At 48.9% G+C, this 17,279-nt stretch overlaps 1 long non-coding RNA gene across 1 annotated transcript; it reads right to left on the reverse strand.

Moving 5' to 3' along the window:
- Nucleotides 1–13,296: 13,296 nt before the first annotated feature.
- On the reverse strand, nt 13,297–16,859 carry LOC105879530 (uncharacterized). The gene is made up of 3 exons (XR_012923279.1): nt 16,410–16,859; nt 15,884–15,954; nt 13,297–13,387 (listed from the first exon to the last, which is right to left on the reverse strand). It is a non-coding gene; the product is annotated as an uncharacterized LOC105879530 (long non-coding RNA).
- Nucleotides 16,860–17,279: the final 420 nt, after the last annotated feature.

A 17,279-nucleotide genomic window follows, 5' to 3' on the forward strand; every position in this document is an offset into this window, starting at 1 on the left:
AATGCCGAAGAGATGGCTAAACACCTGCATGAGTATTGCAAATGTCAGGTTTTTCTTTTTTTTTTTTGAGACAGAGTCTCGCTTTCTTGCCTAGGCTAGAGTGAGTGCCGTGGCGTCAGCCTAGCTCACAGCAACCTCAAACTCCTGGGCTCAAGCGATCCTCCTGCCTCAGCCTCCCGAGTAGCTGGGACTACAGGCACGAGCCACCATGCCCGGCTGATTTTTTTTTATATTATATATATTAGTTGGCCAATTAATTTCTTTCTATTTTTATGGTAGAGACGGGGTCTCGCTCAGGCTGGTTTTGAACTCCTGACCTTGAGCAATCCGCCCGCCTCGGCCTCCCAGAGTGCTAGGATTACAGGCGTGAGCCACCGCGCCCGGCCAGGTTTTTCTTTGTAAATTTTTCATAAGCCAATTCTCCCTTGCTAGTGTTAAGATTGTCTGGTTAATACTGACCTTGGCCAGGACGCTATCATTGGATACTACACATAGGAAGACATGTGCTTAATGATTGAAAAGTTTAACTAAATCCAAGGGCCCAAAGGTGCTCTGTTAGCCAACGCCTGGAGAGTCACCCTTTTGTGGACTGTACTCTCCTGGCAGGACAATGACCTCCAGTCCTGCTTCACAAGCCCAGGGGGCGGCCTGAGGGGCAGATCTGTAAAGACATGTCATGCCAGGACATCCTTCAGCCCTTCCTCCTGCCAAAGGGTGTCAGGGCAAAGTCACAGTGCTGGCTGGCTGAAGCATCGGCTGGTGCCCGTCGGAGTGACCAGCCTCCTGCAGCATCCAGCTCGCTGCCTTCCTCCCATTGATTTGGCCAGGATCTTTATTGTCTGCTCAAATGTAATTAAAGAGTCCTCTGATGGTGCCAATTAAAGACTCGGAGGGACGGGAGCGGGCGCTCACGGCATCACATGGTGCGGCGCGGTGAAGCTGTAAACATCCATTAGCCATTACAGTTCTCATTAGTCCTTGAAAAACAACTCATTAGTGTCCATAGAACTGACAGGTAAATACAGCTAATGGGCTAAATCTATCAATAAATTCATTGTGTGCAAAATCAGGGTTTCTGTCATTGTGCTGCTTGCGGTGACTAATCAGAAGGTTAAATACTCCTCCTGCAAAAATATATATAAGTTGCAAAGCACTTAGCCTGATAGACTGTGAAAAAATGGCATGTGAGAAACTAATGAAGACATCAAAGGCTTTATTTATACGTAGGGTGGGTTCATTTCAAGTTCAGGTTGCTATGAACTGTCACAGCTGTTTAGCTGAGACTAAATTTTAGAAAGCATATTGATTTGTTTTAATTTAAACGGGGCAGTTTACAAAAGCTGCTTGAATCTGAAGTTATTCCAGAAATGATTGCTCAGTGCATGGTTGGGGGGGAGGTCTCTGCTGGCTTCTCCAGCTGCCCTGTGGAACATCTCCAGAAAGCATGCTCACCCTCCAGCTGTCGGGGTCAGGGGGTTCCCAGCAACGAAGGACTGCAGAGTCGGACATGCTGTATGTAGATCTCATCTAGCTCTACCCCTTCATGGTGCAGAGGGGAAACTGAGGCCCAGGAGAGCTGGCGACAGATTCAGTGTCATTTGGTGCATTGGGGGCAGAGTCCAGGTCTCTTAGGCCTTGCCCTACCCCCTTCCCCCTGCCCAATGTGGCCGGTTTCTCTCCAGAGAAACCTTGATGCTTTGGATGGGCGGCATCATCTGCAGGTGGGGCAGTCTCCCTGGGTCTCTGCTCTGCTTCTCCACCCTGGGCCTTCTCCACCCCGGCTGCAGCTACTTGAATCCTGAGATGCCACAACTTCCCATCCTCTGGACTCAGCTCCGCCTCTGCACTTGGACTTCTGTGCTTTAGGGCGCAGGGGAAGCTCAGCTTCTTCCTTTTAGCCAAGAAATTTCTATCTCCAACCGACTGCCTCCCAGCCCTCTGCTAATATCTCCCCTTCTGACCTTGTTAGATGCAGAGAAGGACTTCCTTATCACCAAAGGATAAAAGAGAGAGGAGAGAGGTTATAAACTGGTCCCCTTGCCAGGTTCTGCCTGACCTCCCAGCCCCAACTTGTAGGGTATTTAAAATTTGAATTTATAATCAGCATACAAACTAGGAGATTTTTTACATAAAAAATTGGTCTCTTTTGGGGAATCAGAAGATCTGGCCACACTGAGTTCAGTCATCTGCCTGGCCTGGTCGCTGGAGCTGGGCAGTGGTTGCCCCTTTGGATGGGGCCTCTGCTTTTCCCAAACCCCTGTGTCCTCCTGGCATCACCCCCATTGCCTGCACTAGAACAGAACAGCGCAGTGTCACTAGCTCCAGACCTGAGCCCCAGGCAGGTGCCGCTAGCTGACTAGCTGCAGGGTCAAGGACAGCAAATCCCTGTCACCCAGCTTGTGGCATGCAGACAGGCCCTGCCTACCCTCAGGACTCCCAGAATGGTGGGTCCCTAAAGCTAAGAAGGGCTTTCAGAGGTTGAGCAGTCATAGAATGACAAGTGTCACTCAGCCTCCTTACCTGTCACCTTAAAGCTGCTTTTGTTCCCTCCAGCTCATGCTTCATGTAGCTTCTCTTAAGGAAGCAAGTGTGAGCACGTGGCTTTCCTGCATAGAAGATGTCATCGTCCTCCAGTTGTTTTTAGGACAAAGTCTGGAACCCTTGTGAGCTGTACGAGGCTCTCGGCTCTGGCCCTGCCTCCCACCCCTGCACATGCCCCTCTCCTCTTCCCCCTGCCCCAGCGTCAGCGCCCTTCTCTCTGTCCCTTCGGGCAGCCTTCCTGGCTTACGCTCCAATGGCCTGTGCCCACGCCGTTCCTCCAGAAGGAAAGTGCTTTTCCAGGTATTCGCACGTCCGGCTTCCACCTTCCGGGCTCCCCAGCCTTCTTCCTTTTCCTGGAATTGCTAAGCTGATCTTGGGGCCTCTGTGCTTGCTTCCCCATGCTCGGAGTGTTTTCCTCGATCTTTCCACGGCTGGCTCCAGCTCACCACTCAGGTGCGGGCTCAGCCAGCACCTCCTCAGAAAGGCCTTTGCAACATCCCCTCCCTCCCCCTCACTCTTCCTCGTGCCACTGAGCATGGTCTGAGTTTACGCCGTCTCCTTGTTCATGTCCTTCCTGATTTTCTAGGTGGCCTTCCTAGACTACAAGCTTCATGAGAGCAAGACTTTGCCTCTCCTGTTCAAGGACACACCCTTCGAGCCTTGAAGAATGCTGGGCCCGTAGTGAGTCAATAAATAAGTGAATTGGTGAATAAGTTGCATGAGGGAACACTGGAGCTGCAACGGACCTCAGAGAGCATCTGAGCAGATCTTCCCAGTTGTCAGATGGGCACAGGGGCCCAGAGACCAACTCAAGTGGAAACTGAGACAACGGTAAGAGTCTTTATTATGCACCTTCTGTGTGTTCTGCATATGAAATGCACACTACCCCCTTCCTTCGCACAGCTCTCGATCGTAGATCGGAGTTTAGCAAAGAGTGTGGCAGGCGGTGGTCAGTGCTGCGGAGAAAGTGAGGCAAGCTCAGGTGGAAAGGGAGCCCTTGGGGGGTGGCTGTGCTCCACAGGGAAGTGCTGTGGACTGAATGTGTCCCCCGAATTCATGTGGAAGCCTTAATCCCCAATGTGATGGCATTTGGAGGTGGGGCCTTTGGGGGTGATTAGGTTTGGATGAGGTCATGGGGGTGGGCCCCCCACAGTGGGATTAGTGTCCTCATGAGGGGATGAAGGGACACAAGCCCTCTCTCTGCCATGTGAGGAAACTAGGAAGAGGACCCCGAACAAGAACCGACCACACTGGCACCCTGATCCTGGCCTTTCAGCCTCCAGAACCACCAGAAATAAACCCTTGTTGTTTAAGCCCCCGGCCGATGGCACTTCTGTCACGGCAGCCGCAGTCACTGAGCCAGGCAGTGAGGGAGGACCTCTCGGCCGGGAGTCGTGGGGCAGGCGAAGCGTGAGGAGATGTCTGTGGGAGGGGAGGGGGGCATTTTGGACAGAGGGACCCAGAGCTCCTCCCAGGGCCCTCAGGTGGAGGGGGCTTGGGGAGACTGAGGAACAGCAGGTGGGTCACTGTGGCCAGAGCAGGGAGGGCTGCGGTAGCAGGACAGGGTGCAAGAGATGACCCAGCGAGGGACGGCCGGGACCCAGCTCGTGCAGAGCCCTGTCAGCCACTGTAGGAGAGATGGGAAGCCACTGGGGAGTTTTGAACAGAGTGACAGCATGGTCTCACAGTGTCTCACAAAGATTGCTCCGGTGGCTGGGGCTGGGCTGGAAACAGACTGGGGGTAGGGCAAGGCTGGGTGAGAGAAAGGGGGCTCTCACAATGCTTTACGGGGGGACGATGGGGGCTTGGCCAAGGCAGTGGGGTGGGGATATATCCAGACTCAGTGCTGGGCAGGGCTGGAAGGTGCAGCTGTCAGGATTTGCTGAAGGATGGAATAGAGAGAGTGAGAGAAAGATGAGTCCAGGTTGGCTCTGTGGTCTTGGCTTGAGCACCTGGAAGACTGGAACTGCCATTTATGAAGGTGAGGGAAGACTCTGCAAGTAACAGGATTTGGTGTGTGTGTGCACGTGTGTTCACACATGTGCACATGTGTGCAAGCATGCATGTGTGTGCAAGTGGGCGTGTGCTCACGTGTGTGCGGGTTTGCATGTGTGTGCATGCTGAATTTAATAAGCTGATCAGACATTTAAGCAAAGACATCAAGAAGCCATCTGCGCTTGCAAGGCTGGAGTCGGGTGCGGAGGTCAGTTCGCTGGTGGAAACGCGGAAGTCAGCAGTGTGCAGATGGCGCTCAGAGCTGTGGGAGATGAATCCTTCTGGGAGCGAGCGTGGGCAGTGGCAAGAAGAGGTCTAAGGGCTGGATCCCAAGCCCTGCCGTTGTTTGGAGCACAAGCAGAGAAAGAGAAATCAGCAAAGGAGGCTGAGAAGTGGCCCCTCACAGGATGAGGACCAAGAAAGAGTGGTGTGAGCAGAGTTTCCAAGAAATAGGAACCATCCCACGTGCCGTGCGCCCACAAGGATTCAGCAGGAGGAAGCTCACGAGCTGACTGTGGGATGCGGCTGCACGGAAGCCACCAGCAGCCTGGCCAGGTGGCGTTTTGGTGGAGTGGCGATCAAGGACCTCCCAGGAGGGGGATCGAGGGAGACCAGGAGGAGACGGGGTGGAGTCACAGAGAAAAAGGAACTCTTTGGGAGTTTCGCTATCAGGGCGAGTAGAGAAATGGGGTGGTGGCTGGGACAGGGTGTAGGGGGACAAGGTTGTTTTTGTATTGTTCGTATGTTTTTTTAAGATGAGAGAATTACAATATGTTTATTGGCTGGTGGGTGTGATCCAGTAGAGAGGAAAGATCTGATGATGCAGGAGAGTGAAGGGATAATTACTGAATTATTTGTCACAGCAAAAAATTAGAAACAGCCTAATGTGTCTATCAAGAGAAGAATAGATAAATAAAATATGTTATATTCAAAATGACACGCTACTATACAGCTGACTCATTGCCTGGAGGAACAAACTGCAATAGCAAGACCAGGTCTCTGTGCTGCACTGGCTTGTTGGAACGGACGCCTGGGCCCTGCACTTGGGTCACATAGCCGCCTCCAAACACCTTCATTCATCAGAGAGGACCGCTACGTTGGAGGCTGTCTTGGAAGATTTTCCTTCTGTTTGCCTTGGCCAGAAGAATTCTGTATGATGATGATGATAAAAGAAATAGCAGGTACTAATTATGGAGTGTTTCATCCACTCCTTGCCCTCATGAAACTTACATTCTAGAGGGACATTAAACAACCCATTCTAGCAATCGTTGATTTCAGCTATGATGAGTGCTATAGAGGAGAGTGTCAGAGAGGCCCCGCCTAATCTGTAATAGGAGGATCAGGAACTCTTCTGGTTTAAGCTGAAACCGGAAGAATGAGCATGAGTCAGGCAGGCAAAGGTGGGAGGAAGTGAGAGGGAGGAATATTCCAAGCAGAAGGAATGGCATCCCTCCATTTACTCAACAAATCATTTCTGAGCGTCAGCTATGTCCAAGGTGCGAGGACACATGAGTGAACAAGGCACAAGGCCCTGCAGTCTTGGGGCTGCCATCCTAGCAAGAGAGGCCGAGTAACCACACATGATGCATGGTTTAGGTGGGTGATAGGGTTGTGAAGATAATAAATCAGGGGAGCCATTGGGGGAGAAGGATTGATTATTTCAGACAGCGTGGTTTGAAAAGATATGGAGAGAGAGGTGACCTCACACCTGGAAGAGAGTCCCAAGTATAAGAAACAGCAAGTGCAAATGCCTTGAAGTGGGAACGGGCTTGTCTTGTTCAGAAACAGCAAGAAGGGCAGTGTGCCTGGACCTAGGACAGGTGGATAAGGTGGGAGTGAGGTCAGAGAGAGAGGCAGGGGCCAGGTCACGTTGGGCCTCATGGTAGCGTTTTAAGCTTCTGTAATGCTAGGTCTTAGCTGCGCTGCAGGGTCAAATTTTTTGGGAAAAAGTCCAGGCTCCCCAGGTACTGGGTGAGTGGCTGGTTTGCCTCAGCTGCAGAGGAAAGACTTTTTCAGCCCCCACCCTAGCCATATATCTTACCTTATCACTCCCGTCCATTTAGCATGAGCCATAGACTCCACTCCAGAGGAGAACTCTCACTTAATTAATTTTAGATTTAAAGCAACAAGAAGTCCTTATATTAAAAACGGAGTGGGGGGAGAACAGCTTGTTAATTAAAATGTCAGTTAGGGTGTTCCTGGAGAAAACTATGATTAGTGGGTGTTTCCTTTGGTTACAAGCCCTTGTGCTTTGATATTTCATGTGTGAATTTAAAGAACCTCACACGTGTGCCCAGCACCCAGGGACCGGCTACATTTTATGGTGGTTTCAGTGGGTCATTCTGTTCTGCAAATTTCAGTGTACCCCAGGTCTTCTGGGATGGCGCCCCCTGGCCCCAGGACTCTAGCCTCGGAGGGGTCCTCTTTCTCTTGTCACATGCCATTGCCACCTCGCAGGCTCTTGCTCTCTCCTGTCTTTGGGAAAGCTCTCTATTCACCCTTTGGGGACCAGTGGCACCTTTTACAAAAACTTACTGAATACCCATTCAAAAATATTTCCCCCTCTTTTGTGCCTTCAAAGATTGCCTGCATCTTTGTTAGAATCTTTGTGGCAAAACAAACAAACCAAAAACTGAGAAATGAAAAAGTTTTAAAAAAAATTATTTCTGCTATCCAGCTACCTTCTAAGAAGGGTGGAATCTATGAAGGCTCCTCTGTGTGTCGTCGTACTGGGCGATGGGGGTGGGGGGCTGGCCTGGAAAAGCTGGGGGAGTCCATGCCAAATGTCCCCTCCTGAGGAAAGCAAGAGCTGTAGGAGGACGGGGGGAGGAGGGTGGAGATCCAGGTGGACTGGCCGGCACAGTAGAGAGACTCAAGAGGGGAGGGTGCCGTGTGGGGAAGGGCCTGTGGGGAGAGGAGGCAGCTGATGGCCATGGAGGACATTTGAGGGGCTATGCAGAGGAAATAAATATTTCATGGGGGATTTCTGTTAAGATTTGTGTGTGATACGCTCTGTAAATCTCTCTTTTGTCTCTCCATGACATATTTAGTGACAGCTGTTTTTCACTAGGGCTTTGTGAATTGGATCAAATTGCTCCTGAAAGGGTAAGTATCAAGAACTAGGAAGGATCTGAGATTCGCCTTACATGCAGGGTACCAAGTCCGCCGGCCGAAGTGTGACGGATGCAGGCTGAAGACATGAGACTGTGGATAAGACACAAGGACTTCGTGACTCAGAGTGCGGATATTTGTGTTGATTCCCCAAGCTCTGATTCCCAAAGGGTGACACAAAAAGAGCCACCTAACATCTGCAGCTCAAGTTGTGGGTTTACAAGAACCACTAGCTTAGGGAACCTGAACCTTTCATAATGAGTACGCAATCCTGCTTGAAATGTGCCCTGGAGAGAGACATTTTTATTATGTTGGACAACCAATGCACCTTCCCATTGCTCTGGAGAGAAACTCTCTAGTTTCCAAGGCTGTTCATTACACAAATATCCTTTAAAAGATGGTGCCAAAGACAGCCAGTGCCTTTTCTTTCAAAATGTACAGAAATGTAAGAGATCCAGAGGAAGATCCAGTGCTGATTCCTGCTTGACAGTAGGTGTAGGATGAGAACAGAGGATGTTTATGAGGCCCTCGTGACATCTGGGTTATACATTTTTATAGTATTTTTTTGAGAAAATCAGTTTATTACATTCTGTATCAGTTAGCGATTGCTGCATAACAAACCACCCAAGACATGGTGTGTGAATTAAAAATTATTTATTGCTGCTTGTGAATCTGAGTCATCCGGAAGTGCTGCTGGTTTTGGCTGGGCTGGGCTGATCTTGGCTGTGCTTTTTAATAAATACTTCAGCCCCAGCTGGGACAACTGCACTGACTTAGCTCTGTTCCATGTGGTCTTTCACAGCACAACGAAGTTCCAAGGGACTGAGAAACAGTACCCCAAACCTCCTGGGCCCAGGCGTGGAGCTGCCACATTCTATTGTCCAAGGCAGATCACAAGACCAGTTCAGATTTAGGCATGGGAAAGAGATTGCACCTCGTAAGAGGAACCCTGAAGTCACCTTGCAAAGGCCTGTACATACAGGTTGAGGAATAATTGGGGCCATTTTTATAATCAGTATATCATGTTTGCTTTCCCTAGTGGACTCTAAGCTGCTAGATGACAGGAATTATGTCCCATTCATGCCTGTATCTTGGTGGCTGGCCTGGACTGAGCATAAAGAAAGCATCGGTAATGTCTATCAAGCCGGGAGCGGTGTCTCATGCCTGTAATCCTAGCACATTAGGAGTCTGAGGAAGGAGGATCCCTTAAGGTCAAGAGTTCAAGACCAGCCTGAGCAACATAGGGAGACCCCATCTCTACAAAAAATAGAAATATCAGCCAGGCACAGTGCTATGCGCCTGTAGTCCCAGCTACTTGGGAGGCTGAGGCAGGAAGATCCCTTGAGTCCAGGAGCTTGAGGTTGCTGTGAGCTAAGATGATTCCACTGCACTCTAGCCCAGGTGACAGAACAAGACCCTGTCTCAAAAAAAAAAAAAAACAAAAAATGTCTGTCAAGTGAATGAATGCTATGCAATAGGGTGAATGAATGATACAAACAAGAGGTTGTTTCCTTGGAGGACTAGGCAGTCTGCTGAGCGATTCACTGAGATTCCCCGATATCTGCCCCAGATCACAGCTGCCTGCCCAAGGATGTGTACCGTTCTCTCAGCATCTTCTCATCCCTCCTGCATTCACGTGGGACCTCATCCCACCACACCTGGACCACCCTACAGCCCTGTCACTCTGTGCCTGCCTCTCCTCTCTCCTTTCGACAGTCCCCCACATCAGCTCCAGGGATCTGTATCAAATGCACACCTGACTGTCACTCCCCAAGGCCTAGAAGATAAGGTCTCAGCTATTAGGTATAACATTCCAGGCCCTTTGCCCTTGGGACTTAGATCCTATGTTCCTTCCTGCACATCCTACCCTCCTGCATCACCAGGTCACCAGATCTTGAACGTGGAGCAGATAGACCCCTGCACTTAGGTTCCAGCTGTGCTGTCTGCTGTACACTGGCCCAAATTTCCCACCTGTGCTCAGGTGTCACCCTGGTCTTCCAGGGAGGGGTGTTTGCCTACACTTTTCTCTCCTGGTTTTCATGGGAGACCCCGCCCTACCATTGCAACTTATTCTGAGAGCAGAATGGGGTCTTATACAGAGTTGACTCCCATAATATTTGCTGAACCCAACTGAGAGAGAGAGAGAGAGAGAGAGAGAGAGAGAGAGAGAGAGAGAGAGAGAGAGAGAGAGAGAAAGGAGAGGGTAGCAGAGGGGAGGAGAGAGAACTTGGAGTGCAATTAAAACATAGGCACACAGGTCCAACACATGTGTCTCTAATCCCCTAACCTCCCCCCACCCCCCAATCTGTCCCTGGGCCTCATCTCCCAGAAGCCCTTTCTGGAACAGCCCTTAGCCTGTGGGCTAGAGCCTTGCCAGCCTCAGGCTCCTCCTGGAAGTGGAGCCCCAGCCCCAGCCCCCAGCAGCAAGGCCTCTGCTTGGCACTGCTGGAGGGGTAAGGGAGGGAGGTCTCCCATTGTCTTGGGTTTTCACCATTTTAGTCTTTGTTTCTAGCTTTATTTAATTTAGTACTTAATTACTGTTTACTGAGTATGCTTGTAGCTAACATGTATTTATTTACTCTGCACTTTGAGTTCAGTGGATTTTTTTCCTTTTCCTTTCTTTATCTCTGTATTGTTTATTCTAATAATGCATGATTAAGTTAAAAAAACTTTTCTTACAGAGAAAGTAAAAGTCCCTTGATATTTCATCCTTCTGAGATAACCATTGTTGACAGTTTTGTGTATATCCTTTCAGACTTTTTTAAAATGCTTATATAAATATATATGGATGTGACCCAAATATATCTAGGAAGCCTTTAAGGCCAGTCTCTGCTCAACAGTCATCCAGAATAACCCAAATCAGACTGCAGAAGCCTGAAGAATAATGTAAATCTTTATTGTTGGTTTCCTTAAAAAGGTAATGCAGGGGCTTTTCACAGTTTTCTGAGTCGGCTTTAGACATCTCTCTTTCTCCCCAGTGTCTCATTCATAGCAGCTGCTAAAAATCTCTTCCTGCTTCCTCCCACCACCTCTTCTTTCTCTGGGCTGTGTTCTCCTGAATTCTATTGACATGGAGCCCTCACCCCCAAGCATCACTCCACAAAAGTGCTGTTCTTCTATGACTGCTGTTCTTGTAAGAATCAGCCTTTCTGATATTTTTAAGAAAAAATTTGCTACATCACTTTATCAACATAAATAGGATTATGTTATACACATTGTTCCGTTAACTACTTTTTTCCTACACTCTGCTGTCTCATAGATAGATTTCTATGCCTATGCTTTCAAATCTGCTGTCTTAGTCCATTTTCTGTTGCTATGACTGAATACATGGGAGTGGGTAATTATACAGAAAAGCGTGTTAACAGGGCACAGTGGCTCATGCTTGTAATCTTAGTACTTTGGAAGGCTGAGGCGGGAGGATTGCTTGAATCTGGGAGTTTGAGGCTTCCATAAGCTGTGATTATGCCACTGTACTCTAGCCTGGGTGACTGAGTGACACCCTGTCTCAAAGAGAGAGAGAGAGAGAGAGAGAGGGAGAGAGAGAGAGAGAGAGAAGAGGTTTGTTTTGGCTCGTGATTCCTGGAGTCTGGGAAGTCCAAGATCAGGCAACCTTCTGATCAGCTTCTGATGAGGGCCTCATGGAGGATCATAACATGGCAGAGGGGGCATCACATGACAAGAGTAGCAAGAGCATGTGTGTCTGTTCTTTCTTTCTCTTCTTATAAAGCCACCAGTCTCATCTTGGGGGCCTCACCCTGATGACCTTACACTAATATAATCCTAACCACTTCTCCAAAGCTCCACCTTAAATCCACATACAAATTTGGAGATTTAGTTTCCAACATATGAAATTTGGGGGACACATGCAAACCATAGCATCTACTATTTCCTTTTTAAGTCTAGTGTCTAGCCCCATTGAATGAATGTTCTATAATTTATGTAACCAGTCCCTTGCTGCTGGATCTTCCGGTGGTTTCCAGCTGTTACTACTAAGAGCAATGCTGCAATGGACACCCCTATGACTTTGAACTTTTATGCCTTTTCCTTCTCTTCTATGTTGACCTCTTAGCCTATCCTAAGTTTTGTTGTTTCCAGCAAAATATTTGACAAAGTTATAGTTTTTTGGTTTGTGGTGTTATTGCTGCTTTGCTCAGCACATGTTTCCAGTGTCTTCCTTCTGGTTCCTTTGGGAAATTCTCCCCTCATTCCATGTGACCCTGGTGGACTGCCAGGATGTTTCCCAACCCAGATATAGACATGTGACCAAACTGGAGAGTCCAAACACCCTTTCCTGCTGACCTTGGTGATAAGCCAATCAGTTTCCCTGCCCTAGCACCCCCATCATCCCTGCCCAAGCCCCTGCAGCAGCCTTCTCTGTCATCTCTGCTTCTAGGGATGTGTAGCACATCCACCCTCAAATGGTGGCTCACCTTCCCTGCCTCTGTTGCCCCTGTGCCTAAAAGCATTGATAGTGATGCCCTGCTTTCTACAAATGAAGTCCTAGCTCCTCAGTCTGCTACCTGGAGCCCAAGGGACCTGGGTCCTCCTTCCCTCTCCAACCCTGTGGCTCCCCACTCTATTTCAAACATCTCACATTCCTGACAGGTTGTACCTCCCCCTGGGTTTTGAATATGCCCTGCATTTTCTGGCTTCCATCCTTCTGACCATTTACTCTTTGCTCCACAGAAGTGTCACCCCCACACAATGTAGGTGCAAGTCCCACCTAAGTTTTAAGCTCCTGGCACCCAAACCTCCCCCAGCTGCAATGGGAAATAATCAACTTCATCTTCCTTGGGGCTTCCAAAACATGCTGACAACTTTGTAACATTTTTGCATTCCTGGGGGATCCCTGCTCACAAAGGAGTAATCTCAAATGGGGGGTGGGGTGGACAGTGGCTATTGTAAGAACATGGAAGTCCCACAGACACCAAACTCAGCCAGAACTCATTGGAATTGAAGCTGGGACCAGGGAAACCACCAAGGGTTGGAGGGACCCTCTCCATTGCTCAGTGGCTACTTGCCTTCCTGCCTCTACCTGTTCATTGATTTCAATGTGTGTAATGGCAGCTTATGCAAATACTTGCCTCCTCCCCATCATTACCCTGGAAGCACTTTTGTATTCATATTCCTCCCCAGAGTCTAATCCAGTGCCTGGTCCACTGTAAGCAGGATAAAAGCAGGCTAACATTATTTTAGCACTCATATGTATGATGCACAGGGTTCGTGTTTTCATACTTTTCTGGTTTAATTCCCCCCCCCCCCCCCGCCAAGAATAAGTGCTGTTATTTATCCCATTTTACAGGTAAGGAAACTGAGGCAGCACTTTGCCCAAGCTGACCTAGCCAGCAAGTGAGAGAACTGGGACTTGAATCCAAGCCTGTTTGAGTGAATATATTCACTCATTAATTAACAGAAGTGATCTGTTCACTAACAGAAGTGAACAGAGGTCACCCATGCAGACCCCAGCCTCTAGTTCAGGAGTACAGATCCACTTTGTTCTGGAGGCAGCCAGCTGTTTTCACCTTAAACATCCCCAGAGTGAGCCCTCCAATGATTTTATCCCTCCTCCTAAACGTCAGGCATTTCTTCTTTGAAATCCCTTTCCTCTTGTTCATTTTGTGTTACAGTAACAGCTACCACACTGGGTAATTTATGAAGGAAAGAAGTTTATTTCTTACAGTTTTAGAGGCTGGGAAGTCCAATATCAAGCATCTGCTGTGATCTTTCTTGCTGTGTCCTCCTGTGGCAGGACAGGGGAGGGCAAGAATGAATGATGGGGTGCAAGAGGGTCAGGAACTCACTCCTGCCGTAACAGCTTTAAGCCATTCAGAGGGTGGGGCCCTCATAGTCTAATCATCTTTTAATAGTCCCACCTCTTGCTACCATCATGGCAATTACATGTCAGCTGAGTTTTGGATGGGACATTAAAACCATAGCACCTTGTCAAGCTTCCTCAGACTTGAAACCAACTCTTGCTTGGCAAATAGTCACCTGCTCTTTTTGAAATAACCCTGTGAAATAAACATTTTAAAATTCTATGTAATAGATGAGAATCTCAATAAGAAGGGAAACAAGCCACCTTAGGTCATGTAGGCCAGACACAGTGGATCTAGAACTTGCACCCAGGACCTTGGACCCCAAATGACCTCTCCAGCCAGTTTCTCCACATCTCCCACTAAGTTGGAGGCACAGTCTGGGATCACGGAAGGAACAGACTTGGCTGTTTCCAACGTGGATAAGAATCAAGGAAGGAAATAGCAAAGCTGGGAGAGGGATGCACAAGAGGGCAGGAACTGTCTCTTAGGTTCGGGGTGGAGTGTACAGGTAGAGGTGGGGGGCACAGGGATCAGCCTGGGGACAGTGGAGAATATAGAAAAAGCATACCAGGCTGTTGGCCATGGCTTTTGCTGGGTGACCATAATATTAGCTAGAACCACAGGCCTGAGCCAGGACTATCCCAGGCAAACTGGGACATCTGGTGACCCAGCCTAAAAAGCTCTCTCTGATCTACCTTCCTACCTCTCTCAATGTTTCTCCATCCACTCACCCTCTCATTTGTTATTGCCCCAACACACTGGCCTTCTTGCTCCTCTGTGAGTGTCCTAGAGTGTTGCTGTGCCAGGACTCCTGCACTTCCCTCTGCCAGGAAGGCTCTTCCCCTTCCCCTCCACGTGGCTGCTCCTCTCGTGGTCGAGGTCTCAGCTCGTGTGTCATTTTCCAATAGAGGCTTTCCTGGCCCCCTATTATGAAGTAGTCCCTTACCTCCTGCCCTCTCTCTGTCCTGGTTATCTACTGCTGTGTAATAGATCAACCGCAAATCTAGTAGCTTAAAACAACAATATCTCTTATAGTTTCTGTGGGTCGGGAACTTGGGAAGGGCTCTGCAGGGTGGTCTGGCTTAGCATCTCTCATGCATTGCAGTCATGGTACCCAGAGCTGGAATAGTGAAGGGCTGGAGCCTGGCTCAGCATCCCTCTCTCTGTGCATGTAATCTGATGGCCTCTCCATGTGGTCTTTTGAGGAAGGCTAATTTGAGCTTCCTGACAACATGGCGGTCTGAGGATAAGGATTGGTGGCTGGTTCTCATGACACTAGGGACAAATATTTTACTACACAAGACAGAAGCATCATCACCTTTTAGAACCAGCCTTAGAAATCATACTTAGCTTCCTCTGCCATATCCGATTGGTTACAGGTGAGTCACAAACCTTCCCAGATTCAAGGGGAAGGAGATTGACTTTAATTCTTCATGGGAGCCTTGATTATGTCTTTTAAATTTTATTTTATTTTCTGTTTACTATCTGTCCTTTCTCCTTGATTCCTACCCCCACTAGCAAATATAATCCATGGAGAAAGAGACTTTTTCTGCCTGATTCACCTCTGTATTCCTAGTGCCTGTCTCATAGAAGGCACATAAAAGTTTCACTGAAATGATTAATGAAATGCTACAAGGTATACCAGAGACCTGGGGTGGCCTCTCAGGTGCCTACAGCTCTAGTGTTTGAGCAGTTATTCAAAAACCATGGTCGGAAACTCCGAATGATATTTTCACGGTTGTTTTGTGGGCTAGGGTGCCTGGTTCATTAGTCTGAGTGTCCCAGACCCCAGGCTCTGCTGCCCCTCAGCTGCCCCTGGTCCCTAGTAGCTGGGCACAGCAAGAACCCCTCTTCACATGAGAACCCCCAGATGGGCAGTGCCTTCCTATCCATGCCTTCCTGTCCTTCCTAACCTATCATTGTTTCAGGAATCCTGATTCAAGGGAAAGTGCTCAACTATTCTAAGCTCCTAGACCTTCTGTGAAATAATTCTTGCAGGGATTTTGGGTGTAAAAGAAAATTTACAAAGGCCAGCTATGAATCCCACTCTGAAGCCATCTGAAAAATATTTATTAATTGGTGTGTTTAGGCAGAATTCACCAGAGAAACAGAACAACAGGGTGTATGTGTGCAGAGAGAGAGAGAGAAAGAGATTTATGTTAAGGAGTTCGTTCGTTTGATTGTGGATTGTAAATTCAAAATCTGCAGGGGAGGCTGGCAGGCTGGGACCTGGCAAGAACCGTAGCTCAAGTCCGGAGCAGTCTGCGGGAGGAGTTCCTTCCTGCTCAGGGGTCAGTTTTGGTGAGCCCACTCTCACTGTGAAGGGAAATCTGCTTAACTCAAAGTCCACCAGTTTAAATATTAATCTCATCCAAAAAACACCTTCACAGAAACATCCAAAATAACGTTTGACCAAATACCTGGGCTCCGTGGACCCGCCGAGTTGTCATGGAGAATTAATCTTCACAATGGGCCCGTGCAGGGGACAGAACTGGAAAGGAAAGACCCAGCCCTGGTGAAAGTCACATTCTAGCAGGGAGGCAAATACCGCCACAGTGGCTCTTAAAATGCACATTCTAGTGCATGGAGCTCGGAGCTCAGCGCCGGGGTCTGGGGAATTCTGCTCTGGAGGCAGGTGGTCCCCTTGGGCTAACATGCCCCTGACCAGGTCATGCTGGCACAGAGCACGTGGCTCCTTCCGAAGCGGGAGCAGCTCTTCTGGATGGTGGCTGCAGGGCCTGGCCCCCAGGTGCCTGCAGTGTAAAGGTGGGGAGGGTGCTCCAGGCAGAGGCGATGACAGATGGAGTGAGGGCATTGGGTGGGGTTGCAGTGTGGGGTGGAGAGGCCAGGAAGGGAGCACAGGAGGCTGATAATGAGGTTTGAACCCACTGCGGCAGTGTGGCCAGGCGGTTAAGGTCATGGGTGTTTAGAACCAGACAGACTTACTGCTGAATGCAGACTTGCATACTTCTATATGTTGAAACTCCAGGCAAATCACATAAACTTGCTGAGATCCTGTGTCTTCATCTGGAGAAAAAAGGAGGGCTAATTGTACTGTATTAGTTTCCTGTTGCACCTGTGACAAATTACCACAAGCATGGGGACTTAAAACAGCACGAACGTAATATGCAGTTCAGAAGTCCAGAATGGGTCTCGTGAGCTCACATCAAGGAGTCGGCAGAGCTGTGTTCCTTCTGGAGAGAAGAGAACGCCTCCCTCCCTCTCTCCGCTGCCCCCGCATCTTGGCTTATGTGCATCGCTCCAACCTCCGCCTCCGCCCCACGCTTCCTCTCTGACTCTGGCCCTCCTTCCTCCCTCTCACCAGGATTGAGATTACACTGGAGCCACCCGGGGAATCAGGACCATCTCCCATCTCAGGATCCTTGACTTCATCACAACTGCAAAGTCCCTTTTGTCACGTAAGGTGACATATTCACAGGTTTTGGGGTTAGGATGTGGACATGTTTAGGAGGCCATTATTCTGCCCACCATGCCCATCAACGTCACTGAGTGACGTGATTAAATGAGATGACGCGTGTGAACACCTGGCACTCGTGCCTGCTCCCTAGATGGCAGGTGTCATTGTCCTTATAAAGAGTTGTGCGTCCACCATAAAAGCTTGGGCCTCATCCTGAGAGGAATGAGAAGTACAAGCGGACCCTTTCCCCTTAAGACTTCTTTGGGTTTTAAGCATAGGAGCAATAATGCCGATAGTACTTTGTGATGCGAAGGAAGCAGAGAAGGGAAAAATACTAAGTTTTGGACTTTTTTTTTTTTTCAATGAGGCTCAGTCCTTTTAAGAACGACTTGCCATCT

This window comes from Microcebus murinus, chromosome 2, assembly GCF_040939455.1.
Source record: "Microcebus murinus isolate Inina chromosome 2, M.murinus_Inina_mat1.0, whole genome shotgun sequence".
In the NCBI taxonomy this organism is placed as follows: Eukaryota; Metazoa; Chordata; class Mammalia; order Primates; family Cheirogaleidae; genus Microcebus; species Microcebus murinus.